The sequence below is a fragment of the Salvelinus sp. IW2-2015 genome, linkage group LG8, assembly GCF_002910315.2.
Source record: "Salvelinus sp. IW2-2015 linkage group LG8, ASM291031v2, whole genome shotgun sequence".
Classification (NCBI taxonomy): Eukaryota; Metazoa; Chordata; class Actinopteri; order Salmoniformes; family Salmonidae; genus Salvelinus; species Salvelinus sp. IW2-2015.
In genome coordinates this window covers 10,864,095-10,875,639 of record NC_036848.1, presented here as the reverse complement: position 1 = coordinate 10,875,639, position 11,545 = coordinate 10,864,095, and the positions used below count along the sequence as shown (strand labels likewise).

The 11,545-nt window shown below is 45.0% G+C and overlaps 1 pseudogene; it reads left to right on the top strand.

Moving 5' to 3' along the window:
• The window catches only part of LOC111967390 (protocadherin alpha-C2-like), a 53,863-nt pseudogene extending 45,691 nt beyond the window's left edge, over positions 1-8,172 (top strand).
• Positions 8,173-11,545: the final 3,373 nt, after the last annotated feature.

The window sequence follows — 11,545 nt, the reverse complement described above, 5'->3', positions numbered from 1 at the left end:
TAGTCTCTATAAGCTTGGCACATCTAGCCACTGGATTATTGCCCTTCTTCAAGACAAAGCTGCTCCAGCTCCTTCAAGTTGGATGGTTCTGCTGGTATACAGCAATCATTAAGTCATACCATAGATTCTCAATTGGATTGAGGTCTGGGCTTTGACTAGGCCATTCGAAGACATTTAAATGTTCCCCTTATACCACTCAAGTGTTGCTTTAGCAGGATGCTTAGGGTCATTTTCCTGCTGGAAGGTGAACCTCCGCCCAGTCTCAAATCTCTGGAAGACTCAAACAGGTTTCCCTCAAGATATCCCTTTATTTAGCGCAATATTTATTCTTCAATTCTGACCAGTTTCCCAGTCCCTGACTATGAAAAACATCCCACAGCATGATGCTGCCGCCACCATGCTTCACTGTGGGGATGGTGTTCTCGGGGTGATGAGAGGTGTTGGGTTTGTGCCAGACATAGCGTTTCCTTGATGGCTAAAAAGCTACATTTTAATCTTATCTGACCAGAGTACCTTCTCCATATGTTTGGGGTACACCAGACGTTTTGCTTATTTAAGCAATGTTTTTTTTCTGGCCACTCTTCTGTAAAGCCCAGCTCTGTGGAGTGTACAGCTTAAAGTGGTCCTATGGACAGATACTCCAATCTCCACTGTGGAGCATTGCAGCTCCTTCAAGGTTATTTTTGGTCTATATGTTGGCCTCTCTGATTAATGCACTCCTTGCCTGGTCTGTGAGTTTTGATGGGAGGCCTCTCTTGGCAGGTTTGTTGTGGTGCCATATTCTTTCCATTTTTTTATAATGGATTTAATGGTGCTCCGTGGGATGTTCAAAGTTCAGATATTTTTTTATATCTAACCCTGATCTGTACTTCTCCACAACTGTCCCTGACCTGTTTGGAGAGTTCCTTGGTCTTCATGGTGCCGCTTGCTTGGTGGTGCCCCTTGCTTAGTGGTGTTGCAGACTGTGGGGCATTTCAGAACATGTATATATATATACTGAGATCATGTGACAGATCATGTGACACTTAGATTGCACACAGGTGGACATTATTTAATTAATTATGTGACTTCTGAAGGTAATTGGTTGCACCGGATCTCATTGAGAGGCTTCATAGCAAAGGGGGTGAATAAATATGCACGCACCTCTTTTCCCTTTTTTTCCCTCTTTTCCTTTTTTTGTTCCCTKATTTTTTTCTTTTCACTTCACCAATTTGGACTATTTTMTGTATGTCCATTACATGAAATKCAAATACAAATCATTTTAAATTACAGGRTGTAATGCAACAAAATAGGAAAAACGCCAAGGGGGTGAATACTTTGCAAGGCACTGTATGGCGTATRGCTGCAGAATGCTGTAGTAGCCATGCTGGTTAAGTGTGCCTTGAATTCTAAATAAATCACAGACAGTGTCACCAGCAAAGCACCCCCACACGATCACACCTCCTCCTCCATGCTTCACGGTGGGAACCACACACGTGGGAACCACACATGCAGAGATCATCCGTTCACCTACTCTGTGTCTCACACAAAGACACGACGGTTGGAACCAACATTCTCKAATTTGGACTCATCAGACCAAAGGACAGATTTCCACCAGTCTAATGTCCATTGCTTGTGTTTCTTGGCCCAAGAAAGTCTCTTCTTCTTATTGGTGATCTTTAGTGTTTTCTTTGCAGCAATTTGACCATGAAGGCCTGATTCACGTAGTCTCCTCTGAACAATTGATGTTGAGATGTGTCTGTTACTTGAACTCTGTGAAGCATTTATTTGGGCTGCAATCTGAGGTGCAGTTAACCCTAATGAACTTGTCCTTTTGCAGCAGAGGCAATTCTGGGTCTTCCTTTCCTGTGGGGGTCCTCATGAGAGCGAGTTTCATCATAGCACTTGATGGTTTTTGCGACTGCACTGAAATGTTCCGGATTGACTGACCTTCATGTCTCTTTGCTTATTTGAGTTGTTCTTGCCATAATATAGACTTGGTATTTGACCAAATAGGGCTATCTTCTGTTTCCCACCCCTACCTTGTCACAACACAACTAACTGGCTCAAACGCATTAAGATGGAAATAAATTACACAAATTCACTTTTAACAAGGCACACCTGTTAATTAAAATGCATTCCAGGTGACTACCTCATGAAGCTGGTTGAGAGAATGCCAAGAGTGTGCAAAGCTGTCATCAAGGCAAATGGTGGCTACTCTGAAGAATGTCAAATATAAAATAGATTTTGATTGGTTTAACACATTTTTGGTTAGTACATGATTCTATATGTGTTATTTCATAGTTTTGATGTCTTCACTACTTTTCTACAATGTAGAACATTTTCAAAATAAAGAAAAACCCTTGAATGACTAGGTTTGTCCAAATGTTTGACTGGTGCTGTATATATCCAAGGTATTTTGGCTGCCTTTAGCACATCTGTCCAGAAAGAAAGTTATGCTGATGGGAATTTGAGCTGAAAGTACTTTGACTATRCAGGCTGTGTCACAACCCGGCCGTGATTGGGAGTACATTAGGGCGGCGCACAATTGGCTCAGCGTCGTCCGGGTTTGGCCAGTGTAGGCCGTCATTGTAAATAAGAATTTGTTCTTAACTGACTTGCCTCGTTATATAAAGGTTCAAATATATTTTTTAAATTAGACTATACCAGGGCAGGACATGCCTTCCTAACTGTCCAATAGAGGCTTGGTTGGGGAGGACAGGGAATGGTGAGATGGGCTTCCATACCCTGGGTGTTATGAGGCCAGCACTCCCTCTTCCAGACACAGTTCATTCTACTTGGGTGAATACAGTTTTGTTAAATTCCACTTTGGAAGGAAGTCAAAAAAGAGAGAGAAATAAAAGGAGAAACGTGAAGGAAGTGTAGAAACTAGGTCATAGCTGTGAGGAACGAGGCAAAGTGGTGTGGGGAGTGGTTTTGCTGTTGTGTGTGTGTGTGTGTGTGTGTGTTAGGGGACTGAGAAGACATAACAGGGGGTAGTAGTTAGAACAGTCCTCCTCTCTGGATCCTGGGTCTTCAAGTTGGTGTGTGAGCTTTGTTACAAGCACCCTGGGTTGTCAACACACACACACACACACACACACACACAACACACACACACACACACACACACACACACACACACACACACACACACACACACACACACACACACACACACACACACACACACACCACCACACACACCACACAACACACACCACACAACCACCCCAACAGCACACACACACACACACTTTGAATAACGCAGAGTCACAGTGAGTTTGACCGACCAAGCACCTCTGCCATCCCCATCTCCTTTAATGAGAAGTTATTTATGTGTGCACTCTCGCCCCTTTAATTGTATTATTTATGTGTACAGGGGAGTGTTCTCTCTCCTTGGGTAGACTGATTGGGTCGGGAGGGGAGAGCTGAGAGCTGAGCCAAGAGTCACTCTGCTCTGCTGCAGTGAGTCATGACATGTGTCTAGAGAGGCTGTGTCACACCTGTCTGTCTCAAAGCACTGAGTACAGCCTTGTTTAACTAACTGGAGACCACTTAAAATACTGAGTGTTGGAGAGGGTTTAGTTCACTGTTGTTGAAGCTACTGACTGACACATCTTGCACACACACACGCAAGCACACACCTGGCTGGTCATCTATGAACGTTTGAAAATCTTGAAGAGCGATCTGGCCTTAATGGCCATGTACTCTTATGATCTCCAGAGGAGGACTGGCCACCCCTCAGAGCCTAGTTCCTCTCTATGTTTCTTCCTAGGTTCCTGCCTTTCTAGGGAGTTTTTCCTTGCTACCGTGCTTCTACATCTGCAATGCTTGCTGTTTGGGGTTTTAGGCTGGGTTTCTGTATAAGCACTTTGTGACATCGGCTGACGTAAAAAGGGCTTTATAAATACATTTGATTTGATTTTGACACAAGCACGCACGCACACACACATACACACACAGCTGTATACTGTGTATAATGTAGGCTTTTCAGTCTGTGCTGGCCATAACCACTTCTATTGAACAGGAAAAGTCTGTATTTACCATTTTTAGTTTAGCGCTTCAGTGGTGATCTGTGATGGAAGTTAAAGCACAGTCATCTCCCAGGACAAGCACTCAGTCTGTAAACTGCTTGTTGGCTTTCCTTTCAAATGTCATGTCTTTATTCCCTGACCTTTCCCTGCCTCTCCCGGCGTGATGGAGCGATTCATGTCTTATCTCATAGCACCAATTGAGGACGCTAGACGTGGGAAGGAACAGGTGTGACAGACGCTTTGATTCTGTATAGCCGCTTACCAGCGGAAGCATTTGAAAGCTTGCATTCTGWGTCGCCACCCCTTCCTTTTGAGGGGTGTTATGGCTGTTTCTGTGGATTAGTCACCGATTAGTGACATCACAATAGGAGTCAGGGTGATCAGAGTACTCCTGTGGTTTTTCGATGCAGCACGGTGTGGACTGTGTGTCATGATGCATCACCAAAGGATGCAGTCTGATATGGCAGAGGTTTCTCATGATTTTCTGTGAAGTGTCCATTGCCATGACAATGACAGTAACACRGATCTTACAACCCCCTTTATGCACTATAGATGAGATTGATGATTCGATCTCAACATCAATAACCCCCCATCTTTCTCTCTCTCCCTAGATGCTGAGGGTGGAGAGACGTCCCCACCCATGGGAGCCGGAGTGGATAGTAACAGCTGGCACTTCCGTTACGGTGCAGGCGGTCCCGGTGGGCCCCCCCAGCACCTGAAGCCTGGCGAGGTCCCCCCCGAAGCCTTCATCATCCCCGGATCCCCCGCAATCATCTCAATCCGCCAGCAGGGAGGAGAGGACGACAAGAGCGACTTCATCACTTTCGGAAAGAAGGAGGAGGCCAAGAAGAAGAAAAAGAAGAAGAAGGAGAAGAAGGATAAGAAGGATAAGGGGAAGGATGATGACGAGTAGRGGAGGAGGAGGAAGAMGAAGAGAAGGAAAGGGAGCTGTTAAAACAGAGGTAKCAACCAAAGTCCAACTGGTAACAAAAATAAAAGTATTTGAGACAACAGGTGAAAAGAGAGATCCCCAGTTCAACTTCATCATCTCTGGCTCAGTAACACAGACAGGCAGACAAAGTCACACTGCCGTCCTCCGCTCGATACCCACCCCTGGAACAAAGATAATAGCCCAGGTCTTTCTAACTCTCTCTGGTAATAATTTGGCCTTACCAAGATTACTGTAGTTTAACGTCTCCTTCAAATCCCTGTCTTGGGTAATTGCTTAATAATCATGCCTTGATGAGAAAAAATGTATTGATACATTTTCCTCCATGCCCCCTGGTGCCTGCCTATACACCCTGAGCCAAATAATACCCTCCCACTCCTCTCAGCAAGGGGACAAGAGCTACTGTCTCCCCTTGCCCTCTGCTATTCACCTTCTCTACCACGGATACGTTGGCACCTCGGTCTTACCCTTTCCCACCATGTTGTATAATCTCTTTTCTTTGAGARGAAAAGAAAATCTGAGGATGAGAAGAAAACAGCTCTGTGCCAGCCTCGGAAAAAGAACAAAAAAAGCAAATGTCAAGAAGAACAAAAGAAAGTAAATGGAAGAGGACACAGACAGAGCTAAATGTTTKGAGCTGGACACTCACACTTGTAAATAGCACAGGAGAGAGTCGCTAAAGRTGAGGCTAAAGGCTAACATGACACTGCTGCTGCAGCTTCCTATCGCGTTCTCTATCTGTCAGTGTTCCCTGAGACGGCAAGTAAAACATGGCTGTCAATGATACACACAGACACGTTGACACACACACGCTCACAAACATGGACACTGAGAACACCTGAGACCTGGAGAGAGGTACAAAATCTAGGAGCTGCCAACAAACAACAGCGAACAAATAACAATACGTTTAATACAGAACGCAAGCTTTTCCCCCAGCAGCACAGTCTCCTCAGCAGGACACACATGTACTTTAGATCTAGCCTCTCAGGATCGACACAGCCGCATCCCCTGCAATTACTCCTGGTTGGTCTGCTCAATACTCTATTTTGGGACAATGAGATCTCTCTCTCTCAAAGCAGCCAACAGCTCAATGTGATCCTCTGTCAAAGCAGCCAACAGCTCAATGAGATCCCTCTCTCTCAAAGCAGCCAACAGCTCAAGGTGATCCTCTGTCAAAGCAGCCAACAGCTCAATGAAATCCCTCTCTCTCAAAGCAGCCAACAGCTCAATGAGATCCCTCTCTGTCAAAGCAGCCAACAGCTCAATGAGATCCCTCTCTCTCAAAGCAGCCAACAGCTCAATGAAATCCCTCTCTCTCAAAGCAGCCAACAGCTCAATGTGAAGAGAGAGAAAGAGGGAATGAGAGAAAGGAGGAACACTCTTCAGATTATCTTGAGAACGGAAGAGAGGAGTCCAGCTGAGTTGGCCTGTGATCCAGCTTGTTGAGCAGGGCTCAGTTGGAAACTTGTAGAATAGCAGGACTGTCTCTAGCTAAAGATGATCTCTCCCCTGCCACTCAGCAAAYGCCTGATGCTTTCTGCTCTGAATGTTTGGTAGCAACCATCCTTTACCTGATACCCAACCTGATCTCCATCCTCCCCACTCCCCTGACCTTTCCACCCTCAACCCCACCCTTACCCCAACCACAGACTGCTTCTTCACGTGATGATGATGATGATGACATTTGTGAATCTTTTTCTCTTTTTATTTGTTTTTGGAGAAGAGCCACGATTTCCTTCTCTGTTTTGTTAGCTTTAACTGATCTGCAGTGCTTCTTCTTGTCCCCCCCCTCCCCCCCCCTGCCCTTCATCTCTCACTTTTTCTGGCCATAGACTCCCCCTCTAACCCTCTGTTCATTCAGGGTGAACTGGGAAGGCCTACGCTGAACCTTGTGGTGTGCTGGGGTCAGTAATATGTGTGAGGCCTGTAGAACCCAGTTGGTGCCGGTGGTCCAGTATTCTGTTAGCCAATGTCAGATGCCTCTAAGTGCAAAACGGTTGACTGCTTTTAACTTGTGAATACTACGCTGTTCATTCCTGTTTGTGGTCACTGGCGAGAGGGGATGAGGTGGGATGGGGACAGGGATGGAGGTCTGGGACATGGTGCTGAGGGCTATCCCTGTCCTTCATGTTCCTGGGTAAACATATATGAAAACAGTAGGTCACCCATTGGCTTTTATGTACACGATAAATGTAGATTTAGACTTGCTTTTCATACATGGACTTTGCATTAATTAATGCGATGTGTAACCTAATTATTACATTATTAATGACTAAATACGAGCATCTAAGGATTCCTACCCCACAGCTCTATCCCACCAATCCTCTCTCAGGAGGTTTTGTGAAGGGGCGGAGACATGCTTCAGCCCTGCTTCTATTGGTTCCCCCTTGCCTGTAAGTTGTTGCCTCCCCATCTCCCCCCAAGTTCTGCAGCTCAGTATGACTTCACTCCACTAAAGTGGCTGCTGCATGTAAGTCTCAAAGGAAACATAGTATATAGAGAAATATATATATATAGAAATAGATGGCTATGATTTTATTATTTTCTATTATCATTTTACTTCATGACTCGCAAAGGAGATATTTGTGTGTACCTTGTGCATATGACATCCTACGCACTCCACAGTGGTGTTATACGTGAACTAAACCTCTTAGATATTTGTAAATGCTATAGTGTGATGGCCTTGAATGCAACTCTGTTCATTTTGTTTTACCAAAATATCATTTTCGTTTTTGAGAACAAGCAAAGAAAAGGAAATAAAAAATAAAAAAATGATAATAATATGTTTTGTGTCCGGCTTTGACATGATGCTCTACCTAACACTAATATTGTAATTGAAATATGTATGATCCTGTGATGAGCTATATTTTCCCTTCCACCCCCTTTCAACAGATAAAAAAATAAAAAAATGACAGAAAAAAAAGTCCAATGTAAAAATGGTATATGTAGTGTATGCTTGTGTTTAGTGAGCGTTCACGCTGTCATTCATTATTTAGAGTACGGTGGTGACCAATGGTGGTGCTGTCCTGGCCTACTGGGCAGTACTGATCTGTTGTAAAACCTTTTTTTGTACACCTGCTCATCTACTATGACTGTAAAATTGTGAAATTGCATTTCTTTCCGTTTTTTTAATTTGCCCTAAATGGATACAGTGGTAATGTGTTTTGTTTATAAATCACTAAATAAAGTTTTCTTTCATAAAAATGAGACTGACGTTGTCGCCTTACAGCTTGTTTGGAAACAGGCATTCATCCATGCACAGCACATCAGTATATTTGCCTCACAGTGGGACATTGTTGCTAGGGAGAGTGAGAGTGTGAGAGTGAGTGAGTGAGTGAGTGAGTGAGTGAGTGAGAGAGAGAGAGAGAGAGAGAGAGAGAGAGAGAGAGAGAGAGAGAGAGAGAGAGAGAGAGAGAGAGAGAGAGAGAACAGACATTGATCTGCATAGGTCGGAGGTGGATAGGCATATATACTTCACTCTCAGTCTCTCCCACACGTCCACTCCTATGTTGTGGTGCCCAGTTGGAAAGGCTCAGCCCTGCTGAACGGCCTGACTCCCGTTGATCCCTCCTGAAGAACACCAGCTTTTATATCAAACCTTCATTCAACTACTCTGAAATGAATTGTTTATTGACTATGCATACTAAGAGGTCAAATCGTTTGACCATAGAGCACAGTGGATACAGTGAACCCTCATAATGCATTAGGAGATCACAACGACGGTCCACCAAGAAGACAGGAATGGTTGGTAAATGGTATGTAGAGTACAGCGGACAAGTATAAGTGAAATCACAAGCATAACATTGGAACAATACTGCTTAGTAATACCATACTGATATACATCTTTATCAAGTCGCTAGATGAGCCCTGCGTATGTATTATAATGATCCAGTAACTTGTAAATGAATCTCCACCCAGCACTGTCAGAAGAGGACTGGCCACCCCTCAGAGCCTGGTTCCTCTCTAGGTTTCTTCCTAGGTTCCTGCCTTTTCTACTGAGTTTTTCCTAGCTACCGTGCTTCTACATCTGCATTGCTTGCTCTTTGGGGTATTAGGCTGGGTTTCTGTATAAGCACTTGGTGACATCTGCTGACTTAAAAAGGGCTTTATAAATACGTTTGATTTGATGTACAAATGATGGTGTCTGACTGCATATTCTCATGAACTCTACTGATCTCCAAAGGGCTCATTTAGAATTCTAGGAATATTCCAATCAGACTGTTAACCATTGACTGTGTTCTCTGGATTCCACGGTGCTCATTATGGGGTTTAGATTCTGGGGTAACTAAGTGTTTCTCCAGCACATTGCTACTGTAGCTCAGTGATTAATGGCTGTTTATCAAGCACGAAGCTTTGAAAGATCAGGGAGCTCTTGTCTCTTTTCAATTGTCTATTCTCTGCTGCCTGTCATCTGGGTCTTTGAGCTGCAGACGATGTTTGTTGCTTATCATCTTTCACCCTCCTCTCTCATTTTCTCTCTATCGCTCTCTTTCTCTGTCTCTCGTCCTCTCTTTCATCCTGCATCTTGGAGAGGGTAGGGAGACAGCGGTGAAGAGAGTTCAAGGGTTAATGTCTGCCAAAACAACCCTCTCTCTCCCTCGCCCCCTGTGGGAGCCAGACAAGGAAGTTTCTATGGTTACCACCAGTAGGGGACAGTCTCCATGGCAACAGCCTCCTGATTTAAAAAAAAATATTTAACCTTTATTTAACTCGGCAAGTCAGTTAAGAACAAATTCTTATTTACAATGACGGCCTACCCCGGCCAAACCTGGACGAATCTGGGCCAATTGTGCGGCGCCCTATGGGACTCCCAATCCCAGCCGGATGTGATGAAGCCTGGATTAGAAAAATGTACTGCAGTAACGCCTCTTGCACTGAGATGCAGTGTCTTAGACCACTGCAACACTCGGGAGCCTGATAAACTCCTTGTGCAGAGCTGGAGGGTGGACACAGTTCTGAACCAGGAAGGCAGGATGGGTGGGGTCCCTTATGTCTGACATAGACAACTTCAAAGGTTCAGAACTGTCAGAGTTCTAACACACACATACACACACACACCTTTCTTTGTCCTGGTGTCATCGTCAATGAGTCCTCCACCGATCAAAGCTATAGTACACTGTCAGGAAAAACTGCAGTTTGAATCACCACTACAACATATGTTCCAGACACACCGCCAAAGAAACATACACTCACAGACATCCTGGTCTGCATGCGTGGGAACAACATCTTAGCTCTCCCCAGAGCATTCACAAGGGGGTCCTGGCCGTTCCTAATTTCTGCATTTTGTCTCATTTCAACTTCCTRAGTAAAACAAACAAACATACAAGCGAAGGGGAAAAAAGCATAGCCAGCAGCATTTGGTCTGTAGAGTATTGCGTCGCTCCAGTTAATGAATATAGATATGCATTGTGGCAGAATGAACAGACCTCCAGCACTACTAGCAATAGGCCGCTGCACTAACAGGGGTCTCTGGTCTCTCTTCTACCAACCATGATCCACTCATATGCAATCCACACAGATAAATAGGAGCCCATTTAGTCCCACACAACAACAATGAATAGTAGGACTGTTTTTTAGAGAATGAATAATAAAAGGCCCTGAATGACTCCAACCCTTTAGCAAACTGCAAAAGAAAAAGAAGAACGAAATGAACCCTGAAAATGGAGAGAGGGATGAAGGAGATGAAGGAGTGCGGCCTAACCTGAAGTCAAGAGGACTGCTGATCCTGAAGTCAAAGAGGACTGCTGACCTGAATTCAAGAGGATGCTGACCTGAAGTCAAGAGACAGCTGACCTGAAGTCAAGAGGACACTGACCTGAAGTCAAGAGGACAGCTGACCTGAAAGTCAAGAGGACAGCTGACCTGAAGTCAAGAGGACAGCTGACCTGAAGTCAAGAGGACTGCTGACCTGAAGTCAAGAGGACTGCTGACCTGAAGTCAAGACAGCTGACCTGAAGTCAAGAGGACAGCTGACCTGAAGTCAGAGGACAGCTGACCTGAAGTCAAGAGGACTGCTGACCTGAAGTCAAGAGGACAGCTGACCTGAAGTCAAGAGGACAGCGACCTGAAGTCAAGAGGACTGCTGACCTGAAGTCAAGAGACAGCTGACCTGAAGTCAAGGAGACGCTGACCTGAAGTCAGAGGACAGCTGACCTGAATCAAGAGGACAGCTGACCTGAAGTCAAGAGGACAGCTGACCTGAAGTCAAGAGGACTGCTGACCTGAAGTCAAGAGACTGCTGACCTGAAGTCAAGAGGACAGCTGACCTGAAGTCAAGAGGACTGCTGACTGAAGTCAAGAGGACAGCTGACCTGAAGTCAAGAGACTGCTGACCTGAAGTCAAGAGGGACTGCTGACCTGAAGTCAAGAGGACTGCTGACCTGAAGTCAAGAGGACAGCTGACCTGAAGTCAAGAGGACAGCTGACCTGAAGTCAAGAGGACAGCTGACCTGAAGTCAGAGACGCTGACCTGAAGTCAAGAGGACAGCCTGACCTGAAGTCAAGAGGGACTTGCTGACCTGAAGTCAAGAGGACTGCTGACCTGAAGTCAAAGGACAGCTGACCTGAAGTCAAGAGGACA